The 14851-nt window shown below is 37.3% G+C and overlaps 1 protein-coding gene and 1 long non-coding RNA gene across 2 annotated transcripts in view; both read left to right on the top strand.

The window, feature by feature from the left end:
* The window catches only part of LOC145433311 (uncharacterized), a 247864-nt gene that overhangs the window by 23193 nt on the left and 209820 nt on the right, over window positions 1-14851 (top strand). The gene's annotated exons all lie outside the window — the stretch shown is intronic.
* Window positions 196-6233, top strand: LOC145450945 (uncharacterized). The gene is made up of 3 exons (XR_013918649.1): window positions 196-714; window positions 3306-3357; window positions 5824-6233. It is a non-coding gene; the product is annotated as an uncharacterized LOC145450945 (long non-coding RNA).

Raw genomic sequence — 14851 nt, 5'->3', positions numbered from 1 at the left:
ACCCCTCAAAACAAAAAACATCTGTGAGAGACCCCATAGTTCGCGCACGTCGAATTTTTTTGTATGTGAAGAAAGATGTTGCCAGCATGCAATTGTAGACAAGTTCACGGAGTGTAATCATGGAATTATCATAGAGAATTTTCAAAGTATTTTCGGTCCCAGTGATCCATCGGTACCACATCTCCCCTATCCATATGGCAGTGACTTGTTGCTGATGGTGACTACAGTGTAACCTCAACACCACGGTCGGATGGTTATAATGTGGCCTATGAGCATGCTCGACATTTTCTGACTTGAGAGAATGAAAGTGTTTCCGACTAAATATATCAACATGTATTAGAAATGTGTCGGATAATACGGCCATTTTTTTCAGAATCGCCTAGCGGGTCAGACTAAACTGTCCAAACTGGTGATCCAAAGTATATTGTAATACATGATGGCCCCTGGTGAAATGGTCAACAATAGTGGTAAGCATCATTGTAATACACAGTATTATTAGTCATAATTTCTCACTGCAGATCGAATATATCCGATGCATATTCTACTTTGGATCTGGTGCTTCACCCGATGACATTTCGTCTCTCGTCAACAACTCTAACTTGAAGAAAGTAACATTGATATACCGGGATAAAAATGATATGTTGAAAGGAGCCGAATTGCAGAAAGTCCAGAAGATTGTAAATGATCTCGATACTGAGTTTGAAGTTTTATACTGTGAGTCACTGTTTGGTTGCATCGTATCTTAGATCCGTTTTATTAGGTATATTAAATAAGCGCGATCACTTTGAATGAAATGGTCAATTCAGGTCCAATTCGGTACTAACGCTAGAAATCATGCAGCTTTAGTTTCATGCATGACATAGTGTCGTTATCAGGGTTATGTGATAACGCACAGTATTCATGAATTTTAATTTCATTCGATATCCCATACTTAATACGATTAATTGTAGTTGGGAATTCAGGCATGCTATCTCAGTATCTCACACGTTGCTGATTGTGAGCTTGCATATCAATTTCGAAGCAAGGCATCGTTAAAGTGCGTCAAAATCTACTTTTACTTGACAATGTCAACTATGCAAAAATTAGTATTCACCATATAAAAATTGTTGACGTAGAGGTAGTATACGAACAAAACTACTTGAGTAAGCGAAACAAGTATATAATAATAAGTAATACAGAAAAGCACAACTACTTAGCCGCTGATAGTACTTCTACCATTATGGGGCGTGATAAAGATATATCGAGCTTGATAAGGGGACGATAAGTAAAAGAAACTTGTAAACCACTTTCATATACTTATATAACTTTGGAACAAATGTAATACTTCATGCAGCTTATTTACGACATCTGGTGACCAAGCAGACTCCAATCGGTTCTGAGAGTTGCTAACACGAGTTCATGAATGATTAGAGGCAGTCAAAATAGTCAGAGTTAAGACTCATGTAGAACAATAAATAGCGCCGTAAGCTGCTGCTGATATACAAGTAGAAGTAGGAATTTCCAAAAAATCAAAAATTTACTTGAGGCGGAAGAATAAAATGTATTGGTCCGAAATCTAGTGAAATAAGTTGTTTCAAAAAGTAGATTTGGTCGAAAGGCCGCATACTTTTAGCAGTTTATAGGAGATATCTACTTTCGAAATTCCAAGATATATCTTCGCTGCTAATGCAAAATGACTAATGACACTGCAAGTGAGTGGAATCTTTGAAAATATGTTCATGCAGTCACCGTGATACTTGGGCTATTTAAGGCGGCTCCTATAAGAATTTCACTGAAAACGAGGACGAATACGCAGCTAGGAACAACTTGATACTTTAAAAATCAATATTGTATAAAGCAAGCAGTTTTGACTAACAACTGTGACAAGAATTAGAAACAGAAGTAGTCTAAAATGACAACCCTTGATTAAGCGATGCAAGTAGACAGCACTACTTGAGTAGTCTGATAAAGTAGAGTTACTGCGTTATTGACCACATCTCTGCAGGATTCGTGGTTTTATGTCATACAGCATCCCACTTTTTATATTGGCGTTGATACGAATCATTTCATCATTAATGTGCATTGTGCATTCTTTTAGGTAGAACTGAATTATATTCAATAACATTGCATTAAATCCGAAATCGTTTTGTCCAACCTAATCAAGTAGGCCTACTATAAATTTACAAATCGATTAGAGTTACTTTCACTCATTCCCATATCTAATCGGATTAGCTATATGTAATATGCATTGTACCGCCGGGCATCATATTGTGTGTGATTTCTCCTTTCACTGCCCACTGACATAACTATAACATATTTAAACGACACTGCGCTCTAAATATAATGTTGTCTGAAATGAAAGCGGAGAGTGTGAAAAACATTTTGGCCGCAGCAATGTTCCCTTTAAAAGCCACCGCTTTTGAACGGAAACTATAACAAATAATTTCACGATATTGCGAATCCACTCTATGCATCTCTATGGTATTGAGGACACCTGTCATCTCTTTTGTCTGGCTTTAGATCCGTGGTTCCCAACCTGCTTCGAATCAACGCCCCATTTTCAAGCACCACACCGATCGTCGCCCCCCAAATTTTGTGAACCGAAAAATGGGCATAGACACCGTAATCACCGGCGGGTTGAATAAAAAAAGGTCAACTTGTTGGCTTGATATCGATGTTTTACACTTTTGCGGCTAAATTTTTGACGGTTGACTAAAAAAAGGTCATTTCTGCGACTTGACTCCAATATAGCCGTTTCAACATGCCATCCCCCCTATCGTCACCTTCGCTATTTTCGCCCCCTGTTGCCCTCTTTGTCTATTTTCGCCCACCTAACGCCCGCTTCGTAATTTTCGACCCCCTACACCGCCAAATCGTCCGCTGGGTTGGGGGTCGATATCTCTCACGCTGGGAATGACTGCTTTAGATAATGGTTTATGATTCATTCGAAGATGGATTTTCATTCGTACTTTGACATAGAATTTCACGTAACTTTCATTTTCATGCGACTTTTTGATCAAGTTTTAGCCATTACCGGATTGGACGCAAATATGGACGCGAGACAAAATAAAATATGGATTTGTACTTGGATTTCAATGTTTCATCAGGAATAGGATTCGGATTTGAAATAGTAGATAAGCGCAAGTTCCGTACGCCTACCTACCATAACCCAATTCATTTATATTTTTGATTATTTTAACTTTCTTTGAGCCTGATGACTGTTTCGGATATTACGCAATAGGCTCAGCAACAGAGCACAATTCATAGGATGCATACATCTTTTGCTAACAAGCATTTTAAGATATATAACTTATTTCTTATTTCAGTGATCCGAGAAACGGATGCCTGGCAGCGACTCGACTACAATTTTCAGTATAGGTGAGTAGACGTTACGAAGTCTGACTGTTCTAAAATTAGAGTTGACATTTGTCCTTCCATTACATCGTCAATCCATTCTCATGCACATCCGGTCCCAAACAACAGCTTAGAAATATTGTGATGCAAACTGTGTATTATTTAAATTAATATACAATATTAACTGATGTAATGTCGGATAGTGACATCATAACGTTGACACGCGGTGCTACACACGTAGCTTTGTGGAGAAAGGACTTTGTTTATTCTGCAAGAATATAATAGCGCTGTCATGCATCATTTCACATCGAGTCGCGACATACTTTTCACATCACTCCTAGTTTTGCTGAAAAAAATGAAAATTGTCAAATAGAAGTAGAAGTAGTTTGAACTAATAACTACTTAAGTAAGTAGTGTAAGTGGGCAAAACGCACTTTTATACTTTGAAAAAGTGGAGTTAGTTGGTTACTGACCACCTCTGTCAATGTATACTAAAGTTGATCTTCAGCATTATTGCGTCACTTCGATTCATGATCACTTGCTGCATTCAGACCACACAGATTTCATTTTATTGGGAGAAATATTTGTTGTATTATGAAACTGAGATTTAATGCGTCCGGATGTTTAGCTGCTGGGGGTGAAAGAAATATAGTTATTGGACGTAATATGTTGTCACATAATTTTTAAAGAGACTATCGAAATAGTCATTGATTGAACTCGAAGAGAAGTTGGGGTGATTCCGTTCATTTTTTACTCGGGTACATGTAGCAATAGTGTAAATGAAAGTTTGAAAAGTACTGGAGTATGTGAATTTCAAATATTATTACTGTCACTGGTTGTCAAAGTGATAGCTTACAAATTTTCTGTTCCCCTCGCCTTGATTTCGAGAGTTGTGCCACAAATCGACAAGATTTCAGATTCGAATTCAAACTGGAATTACAGTTACAATTTTTCCCAACATTTATTAGAATAAAAATTGCCGCTACACAGTTATTTCCAAATTATAGTAGAATTATAATTATCGCAGTAATTTTCTGAAAATACATTAAAACTATAGTAGCTGCACATTTTTCCAAATTAGATTGTAATTAGAATTGAATCCGCAAACACTAGGTCATTGAATCCAGTTCTGTTACAATCAAATCATGATTCAATCTCATGAGCATGATAATAACAAAGGTCTGTCCAACAAGCTTGGCTCGTTTGGCACTATACAATTCTCTCAGTAGCATTTACAGGAAAACTAGAGATAGGCTTTGCGTTGAAATGAGAACTTATAAAAATTTCACAAAATCAAGGCCAAGAATCATTTCACAAATTATATTCCAATTAGATTGCTGGCATTTAGCTCTATTTAGTCTAATTAGACAACTAGAATTAGTTAATTATCCAAGGCTGATAGTAGTACGCTTATCGTCACCTAATTTAGGCAACCTTGAAGATAAAACGCATGTACCTATTTTTGATGAATTTTCCACTCATACAGATGATCCTAATGGCATTAAAAATATACTTTTCATGAAACAAGCTGTTCATACAATAAAACTGCCGGTATAATTATACATTTTTCCAAATTAGATTGGAATTAAAATTACTGAAGCCACAAAAACTATGTCATTGAATCCAGTTCCATTACTATCAAATCATGATTTATTCTTATGAGCATGATAATAGAAAATGTCTTTGAAGCAAGTTTGGCTCGTTTCGCACTATACAGTTCTCTCAGTAGCATTTACAGGAAAACGAGAGATAGGGTTTGAACCAACATGAGAACAAATAAATATTTGACAAATTACATTAGAATTAGAGGAGAGAATCATTTCTCAAAAAGGATTCAAATTAGATTACCGGCATTTCACACAAACTAGTCTGATTAGACAACTAGAATTGTCTTATTATCTAAGCATGATAGTAGTGCACTTATCGTCACCTATTTTAGGCTACCTTGAAGAAGAAACGTAAGTCCCTAGTTTTGATGAATTTTCCACTCATAGAGATGATCCTTGTGGCATTAAAAATATAATTTCTTTCTAAGAAGCTGTAGAGATACTTCTTATGTGACATTGATACTTGACATTGTTAACTGCACCGCAATTTCCCTAATTAAAATGTAAACTGTCAAAAATATCCTCTAGCAAGTAAACCGTCCCACCCAATACCGATCCCTGGGATACGATGTTTTGTCTGCAGGTTTATTTTCATGAAATGGGAGTACTGAATGAATATGTTAGTGTATATTGAATTGTGTGCCCAAGATACCTGAGAATCGTATAGCGAAAATATAAATGCGCAATCCACCTGTAGAATAAATCCCTAAAATCTATCCGACTATGAGCCCATGCAGGTCATCTACAAAAAGTCCAATTCTATTTTATGCAGTGTAATGACATACCCGCGTGATCAGTCCATCTCAGGCTCATAGTCCGAATCGTTTGCAGACGTAATTGATGAATTAGGATATTGATTTATTCAGAGATACTTGTTTTTCAGTCACTAGAGAAGACCACAGATGCAACATCGTTGATCGCGTACAAGAGCCAACATTTTCTCATCAGCAAAATTGAAATATGGAGATTAGAATTACCGCATTTCATTTCAGAATTTAAACTGGCTATTTCATGTTTAATTAATGCAATTTCGCAATACTATTTGGATTGTGCACATTGCATTTCACAATTAGGTAACCAAAACAGTTGCCAAAAAAATTCGCAATCAGACGAAAACAATGGCAATACCGTAAGCGTCACGTCGATCCTAAATATTTCCGAAAATGAATGTTTAAGTTGATTGCAATGTGCAAACGGTTTCACTACGGTAGAGTTCAAGCCGTTGATTTTCTGTTGTTATAATGATTGATTCGCAAGGTAGAATCAAATAACGGGATAAAATATATAAATGTATTTCATGGTGTACACCTTGAAATAATTGATTATAATACAAGTTACAAAAATACATAAATATGGAAAAATGATTTAAAAAAATTGTTATATTCTTAGATGTGCAGTGTGTAGTGTTGTTATGTTTTGTGTGATGTATTATGATAGAACTTAAATACTTCAAAAAACCTAAAAAAATATAAAATATAAAATTTTGTTGAAAATAATTGTAGTGTAGTGTATGAAATCCATTGTAATGTCAATTATGTAGGATTCTCTATGCTCCATCATGATCTTGTGATCTTTCTCCATATCTTTAGTACAGTTGACTTCGAGAGAGTGTTGAATAGTAAACTTACCGAGTTGAGAACTTCCATTAGCAAGATATTTCATGACTTTGATATTATTCTGTAGAATGACGGTCTCTGTACTTCGAGCCAACGATTTTTCTTGCTTCTATGACCAATGAACAAGCTTTCTGCTACCTTAGTGTTTCTAAATGCTTCAAGCATAATATAATTGGATTATCCCTCTTGATGTGCTCGTTTGTTATTGGTATGTGATTACTTGATTCTCAGTGACTTGATGCACCATAACAATCGAAATTTCAGATAATCTTATGAATGTGATACAATGTTCCCTTTTTACTGAGATATTATGATTTGCTGCTTGACATTCTATAAATTGCCCTCACTGTCCATTGTGACTAATTTGCAATTATACTGACATTATCCACAACAGACAACTCAGAGTATTGGTAATGACTCCTAATAAGTATCTTCATCTTAGACTTAGAGAGTAGTGGCTGTAATTTACGTGATTTTATGTTGTATTGGGCTGCGTTTTCATGTTATGAAATGTAGAGAATTGATTTGAAATAAATATTAATTAGTCATTTGACCATTGCATTTTCTTTTGGTTTTACAATGTATTTTATGCGACCACATGCAATTTGACAAAAGGTTGTGTAGCAATCAGGATAAATGCCAGACAATCATTTCATGTGTCAGAACTTAATGCGAATGAGAGGCAGGTAGACTTGGTGAAGATGTGAGGATCGTCAAATGTTGGAATGTCAATAGGCATGCGTTGTAGGGTGGAGTGAAAATGACTTCTTTTTTATGTAAATTAAATTTTGACTTTTTTAGACGTGTCCAAAAAAAATTGGGCTAGTAATGACTTTGGATCATGTCTAGTACTTTGAAATTTCAACTTGACTCGTGACTTGAATTGACTCGACGTGACTCGGGTCACCTCCAAAAATCGAGTGACTTGACTTGACCCTTGTCACCTATGAAAATCAAGTGAATTGACTTGACTAGAGTCGAAATGAGCAGCGAGATGACTTGTGATTCGAAGGCAGTGACATAATCCCAACGCTGCCACGAACAAGGCTGCGTTCCAATATAATTGATGGTCGCATGCAGTCTTCACTAAGGGTTTTTACATATGACATGCAATCAGAGTTCAAAAAACAAGTTCACAGCATTGAGCGACCCCGGATGTCTGATTGAATTAAATAGCTGTTGTAAATAAATTCAATAAATACTGATTTGATATCTACCGGTATCGGTATGCTTTAAACTTGAATTAAATAGTATATTCATATTGAAATGAACCCGAATATTTTCGGCTGACACTCGTCAGGCTTACATTAAACACAGTTGATACCTTGTAGAGGTGGATATGCGATTACGGTATAATGTATATATTCTGTAATCCGGCCCGTCGAGTGCTTAATTTTCCCATATCCGGCTCACCGACCGGAGGAGTTGCCCGACCTTGGCATAGGGTAAGTGCAAAACGATATATACAGCGGTTACTAGTCAAGCGGTCTCCTTGGTTTCCAAGGGCGTCATGCGTCGATGGCTCCTTACATTTCTGGCAGTATAGTTCTTTTAAATGCTTATATTACGTACCCTATTCGAGTGTGCGTTTTATCGACTCATCCGATGATAACGATATGTACAGGAGAATAAAATTCGGAGAGATGAAAAAACTTAACAGATTATGAACGAAATGTAATATCAAACTGGATGATGCTATCAATTTGACGCCTTTCGTTCTTCCGCGTGGTGGAGCTAATGTCTCACGTGCATGAATGGCTCTGAGTCAAAACATGTAATGAAATCAGCTGATTGTGTGTTCTAATATCAGTTTTAATTCGATCGGACGTTGTAGATATAGCTAATTTTTAAGAGTACAGGCTGACTCACTTATATTACTGGATAAAGCGAAAAAGAATGACATGGTAATGTTTTACACCTGAATTTAGGAAGAATAGATGGATCTCCACGATACCGAATGGGCGAATGCGCAAACCTAACGTATAGCTACTTGATGTTGATTGATTGTTGACCAGTGCTTTATTGGGATACCGTATCGCGCTTCTACTATGCTCACATGCAATAGTACAGTCTTGGTACATTGATAGGAATAGACGTTACCAATTCGAAATTGTGATGGCCTCTGGCTGCATCAGTTTGTTACGAAAGGTTTGGTGTGATGTGAAATCTTTTGAAATGGTAACATGGCTTGATAGTCAATACCGGTAACCCCGGACTCTGAAAATCGCTCTCGCCAAGGAAGAAGTGTTTATGTATTCAATCAATATGCTCGACAATGGAATCCTGATATGTTTAGAGTAATATGGTTGGTGTGCCAAGACGGTTCTCAGCGTCTTGCTTCACGCCTGTGTATATTCAGTAGAGTCTTTAGTCCGTACGAGACACCGATAACATATTGGCTTACAGCTTCTATCAAACATGGTATTCGAGTTTCCATGGAGTATCGATCGTTCGTTCCTGCATCACTTGAGAATGAAATTACTGAATGTAAAATGATGCTGCAAGTCTGATTAAGTTCAACCTTAAGCCATGAACCATGATCAAGCCAGCTTACCGGATTATTTGTGACTGCTGTATATAGGTAATTCTATGTGAAATGAACCAAAGAGAAATTCGGTTTCCATAAAGTTGCAGATTTTGCTGAAATTTGACTCATCATCTTGTGAAAGGCTATAGCTGAGTAGATAGCTACCGGTATCCATTTTGAATGAAGTTTTCAAGTTATCGCATAATGAAAACAAGCTTTCTGCTCATTTAACCGTGAAATCCAAGTGCTGTTTTTATGCAGATCTGAACTTGTGTCTGTATAAATGAGTTATTTATACCTGAGAATGTTGTCATGTTGCATAAATTGATGAATTCAGCAAGCCAGTGAAAAAATATTCATCTTTGGTGCCCTGCCAAGAATGTAGCTGAAGGTGAAGCCCATGGAAATCGCTGTGTGTAAACATATTTCATAACTCTCCCTATCATTTCTGTTTGTCTGAATTTTTTGGTAAATAGTGTCGTATAATACCTTCCGCATAGAATCTTCAGGAAAGGAGTTTTTATGTAATATTTACTCACGAACTTGGACTACAGGGAGTATTTCAGATTATAAAAATGTGGTGATTTATAGCTGAAAATTATGCTCCATATTCTAGTTACAGAATTTTGGCATCTAACTCATTACTTAAGTACATGCTCCATGTTGCAACCGAATTCATGTGACAACCTTCACAAAACTTTTGAAGTAGACCTACGATATAGACAGAAATGAGAGGGAGACATTAGGGGCTGTGTACCTGAAATTATTACCTCAACTCTTGCATGATAAAATCAATCAACTTATGTAAGATAACAATGAGAACAACTATTTATTGCCAGAGTATCTCATTTACAGACAATTTCAAATCAGCTTGAAAAACTTTCATTTCAAGGTTAAATAAGCAGAAAAAGCTTTTTTTTAATGGGATAACCTGATAACGCTCATGTTGGCCTATCGGTATTCCGTTAAAATAAATTGCTTTTCAATCATATCAACTCATACTTCATAATGTCTTGATCCAAATATTTGCAAAATCTGAAACTTTATTGATACCCAATCTAATCTTTGTTTGATCTGAAATTGAATTACAGATTGGAGTCGGAAGTATCTATGTATGAAGTTGATTTAGACTAGGTCTAATAGCCTACCAATTACATATTATTAGGCAAAACATGTAAGTCACATTTCTCTCCCAAACCAGCTTTCATATAAGAAGTTGCTTCCAATTTTTATGTAGACAGAATAGCGCTTAAAATGTTCCAAGTTTGTGTCACGCATGATGGATATTGAAAGGGGTAGGCTATTAAGACTGATATTGACCCCTGACTCCATTTGTTTGTAGAAAATTTTCCCTTCAATATCAAGAGTTTCTTGTATTCTGTTATTAAAAGCCATCATCCGCTCTTAACTACTTTAATACCGGTACACACTGTTTTATGACCGTATTGTAACAGGGAATATGAAACTACGGTACCGCTAATTAAACTTCATCGTTGAGTGAGCACAAAATGGTTTCAGTGTATGGATATTGAAAAAATCATGTTTTCCACCCTCAGAGCTAGATACCAGATTCACTCCTAAAATGAAATGAAAATCTGAGACCTATTGGGTCACTGTATTGTTGACTTGAAATGGAATTACCGATGGACGATGATGCTGGAGGCAAAATCATGCAGGAAAAAGGTTTGCTCGTAATTACTAGACTTACATGAGTGAATACATAGTGCATGAGTGATTCTATTTTAAATTAGGCTTCACGTTGAGTATTTGATATATGATATATGTGATTATAATCACTCATGAAGGCAATATAAGTATAGTGGAGACCCAAAAGCTTGCCTACTTTTCATGCAACTACGAAACATAATGCCAGCTCTTCACCACATAATGATGATTTGGTATTTTTTGAAAATACTTCATTTGGCTTTGCGATCACAGCTACACAGAAATGTCATTGACGCTAACGTGCATAGCTTTGTACAATATGTTTCGTATGTTGGGATACAGCTAATCGAGGTTTCAGAAAGTTGATGCAATTATAACTTTTCGATGGAACTGGGCGTAAAGTTTCATTAGTCCACGTCTTTCACTGAGCGACTCGAATCATTACAGTTACGGTGCTTGATTCAGATTTGAGTACCGGTGCCCAAATCATTGTACCACAAATTATTTTCTGAAATGCGCAACTGAAACTCTCCACTTTCCGAAATCCGCAACTAGAACCAGAACTACTAAATAATCAGTGGTTAGTTGATCACCTACTAACTGGATGATAGTTTGTACAAGTCTGTCTGTCAACATATGTGTGACTTCATGACTACCGCTGCAGGGCAACAACCTGGAAGGGAATGAAATTCGGGTTGATCAAGCTGTGAGCAGACAAAGAAATAAAGGATTGAGAAAGATGGCAAGAGGGATTTGTATCTCGGCAGGAAAGGTCTCTTATGACCAGGTATGTGCGGTCTAATATTCAGCAAAAAAATTGTCAGTATTGTAGGGCGGACCTTCTAGACCACCGGTCGGTCAGGCTTGGAAAACTAGAAAATTATGGACTTTTCCAAATTAGCTTAAATTTAGATTACTGTCATTTCGCTCTGATTTAGAGAAATTATACAACTAGAATTATCGAGTTGTCAAAGTGTGCGGTCGACAACCTGATCCCAATTAAAACAAAAATAAAACCAGCATTTACATGCATTTTGTTTTCCAATGGTATGCAAAACATGTTTAGGTATTGCTGAAGCATCAGTTGTTGAAAAATGTTGTCGTACAAAAATATTCAAAAATTATTGGTTTCAAGGGTCACTTCGCTCCAAAAATGAAGTGATATCAAATTAAAGATAAAATCATGAATATTTTTGGGCCAAAGCTATTTTCTTTAGAAAACTGCTGTATTGGAACTGCAAAGTCATGATTTTTTAGTAACGCCATGTTCCACTCTAGTTGCCTCTATGTTGTGCAAAGTTATTCATTTGCGACTGGAACAACTATAGTGCAGTATCATGTAGTTGCTGAATCATGGGTGAATGGTGCAAAATAGGTCATGTCCATCTCTTCCGCCAGACCACTACGACAGGCTGTGCAGTCGTGCTGTTCAAAATAACTTTTTTTCCGTGAACCTTGTTAGCTACGTGATTAAATCATTAGGTTGCCTTAAAAAATCGATGCACACGAAATGTGAATTCATTCCAACCGGTAAGGGCGTAATTCGTACAGTGTGAAAATTTAGAATTTACCTAAAACTGCCATAAAAAATAATTTTCAAATTTTTCTGTCAACCTCGGGAAATTTTTGCGACTGTCTTCAAAAACGATCTAAAACAAATTTGACTCGATTCCAACCAGTAGAAGCAGAGTTATTCGAGTTTTTCTTTTATAATTCTTGGATTATCCACCGATCAAGGATAATCCCAGAATTATCAAAGAAAAACTCAAATGTCCCCGCTTTTACTGGTTGGAATTGAGTCAAATTTGTTTTGGATCGTTTTTGAAGACAGCGCAACAATTTCTTGGGGTCGACCAAAAATTTGAAATTTTGAGCCAAACTAATGATTTAATGATGCAGCCAACAAGATTCAGAAAAAAAAGATTTTTTCGAACAGCCCCACTCTATTCTGTTCTGTTAGATTAGGGTAGTTGTCTCTTGTACATGCCACAGAAAGCTGACCAATAAACTAGAAAACAATTATTGCTTAATTGTGCATATTCATTGAAATGTGGGATATCCCAAAGAGCAAAAGATGATGCAGAATCACAGATCAGTCCAGTAGAGGTAGGCTGTCATGCAGGAAGCATAGTTTCACTGCATGCTCACCCAGTTCAACTTGTCCTGCAAGGGCAATCTGTCACGCAGCCCCCTTTGTGTCGTCGATTTTCTGAGACTGAGAACTCGGAGCGATGTTCCGAACATTGGCCTCGATCATCGGCTAGGTCGATATCGGTCCACCTCTTCCACTTGCTGTAACCAGCACCGTAACTGCCGCACCCCAAACCCCCCAATTGGGGGGGGCCCGAGCTCGAAGGGGGCCCAAAATTATTTCGTGAATTAGCATAAATCATAGAGTATTTTTTGAAAATTTATGCAATCTTTTCAAAATTTTTTCGCGCTGCGTGCGAATTCAAGTAGCCTTTTATCTATATTATTGGGTATTGGGCCATTACCGCGCCCCCACCCACCAAGACATACAATCAAGTTTTAGGCCATATAACATGAGGGAGACTCCAATAAGTGTGCCAGAACGATCGGCAGCGAGAAAAGCTTGGCCGAAAAGGTCTGTGCCAGTGCTTTTCAACCTGTGTGACGGTTCGCACTTGTGCGAATGAAAAAAAATGCAGTGCGAATGACGAACATGGTGCGAACGGTGCGAATGAAAATCCCGGATGAGTGCGAATGAAAATTGTGAATAGTTATTGTTAATTTTTCTGACCTGGAATAATTCAAATAAACCTAATATGAAATTCAACCGCAGTGTAACTTTTGTTGCTGCGACGCAATAGTAAAACTTGTTTAACTTATCATACCCACCACTAATCGTAGCTCTCACAAGCCATGGTAAATTAATATTTCCACACTATAATTATTACGTTACCAAAAGCCTGGTTTGGAAGCTTGTGTATTGGCAGACATACAGTATATATAGAGAGAGAGTCTTTATTTTCATCCAACCAAAATACATAACACACGGCAGTGGTGGTGGTACAGAAAATATGCATGCACAGTATGCGGTGTTAGATAGGAATGATCGACAAGACCGTGAAGGTCATCTAGTCTGATCACACCAGCATCAAACAAGTACACTTGACTCTAAACCAGGGGTGTCAAACATACGGCCCGCCAAACCATTTAATCCGGCCCGCGAAGCAATTTTGAGTAGATTGAAATTTTTTTATATATTTTTCAGCACATTTGTAACAAATGTCGAGGTATTTTGCAGAAAATACTTCCATGTTCATAATGCCCATTACTAGACTACAGCACTCTAGTTTCACTCTAGTTACCTCTATAGTACCAAGTCGGTGAAACCAATTTCAAGAAGGCAAAAAGTGCACACCAAGTTCGTAGTTTTATTCAAATATGGACCAAAAAGGTAGCTATTCACACAAGCGAAAACGCCAACGCGGACAGGGAAAATATATTAGTTGCACAAATATATAATTGAAAGATTTATGGCCGCACTGCGGTGTCAATTTCGACCCAATATATCCCCACACATCAGAGAAACCGAACTCGCGGTTTGATAATAATAAACTAAACTCCAACGTCCGCGTTTCCAATCAAATATCTTGTATTCCTCGCACCCTGTATGCAGGGCCAACGCCAGACTACGACTAAATCAAAGGGAGCAGAGAATATGGTGGCCTATATCTTCGTTAACGCCACTGTTTCAACAGTTCGTAACTGTATTCAACTGGCAATCATCGATTTTTGCCAATTCCATTGTTCGCGAATAAAGGTTTTGCGACTTGCTACTTCAAAAACCTTATGATCCGCGTATTATCTATATATGCAATTAAGGTATTCAAGTGAAAAGCAAGAGCCCGAGGTAACATTTTGGAATCAGTTGACTGGTCCGGCCCGCGACGCAATTTGAGTTTGACACCCCTGCTCTAAACAGTCAGGCCGTCTGAGCTTGGCACACACTGGAACATGACGTTAAATTGATATTCTGCTGGCTTTCGCTAAACAATCATCGTACTGCCGTAATACCTGTTCGATTAGTCTCATTAGTGCGAGGCACGAGGCTAGTAGTATAAATACCATCATTACAG

This window comes from Botryllus schlosseri, chromosome 1, assembly GCF_051294905.1.
Source record: "Botryllus schlosseri isolate E-star chromosome 1, Bs_hap1, whole genome shotgun sequence".
Classification (NCBI taxonomy): domain Eukaryota; kingdom Metazoa; phylum Chordata; class Ascidiacea; order Stolidobranchia; family Styelidae; genus Botryllus; species Botryllus schlosseri.
The sequence above is the reverse complement of the archived record's forward strand: the minus strand, read 5'-3'. Positions and strand labels throughout refer to the sequence as shown.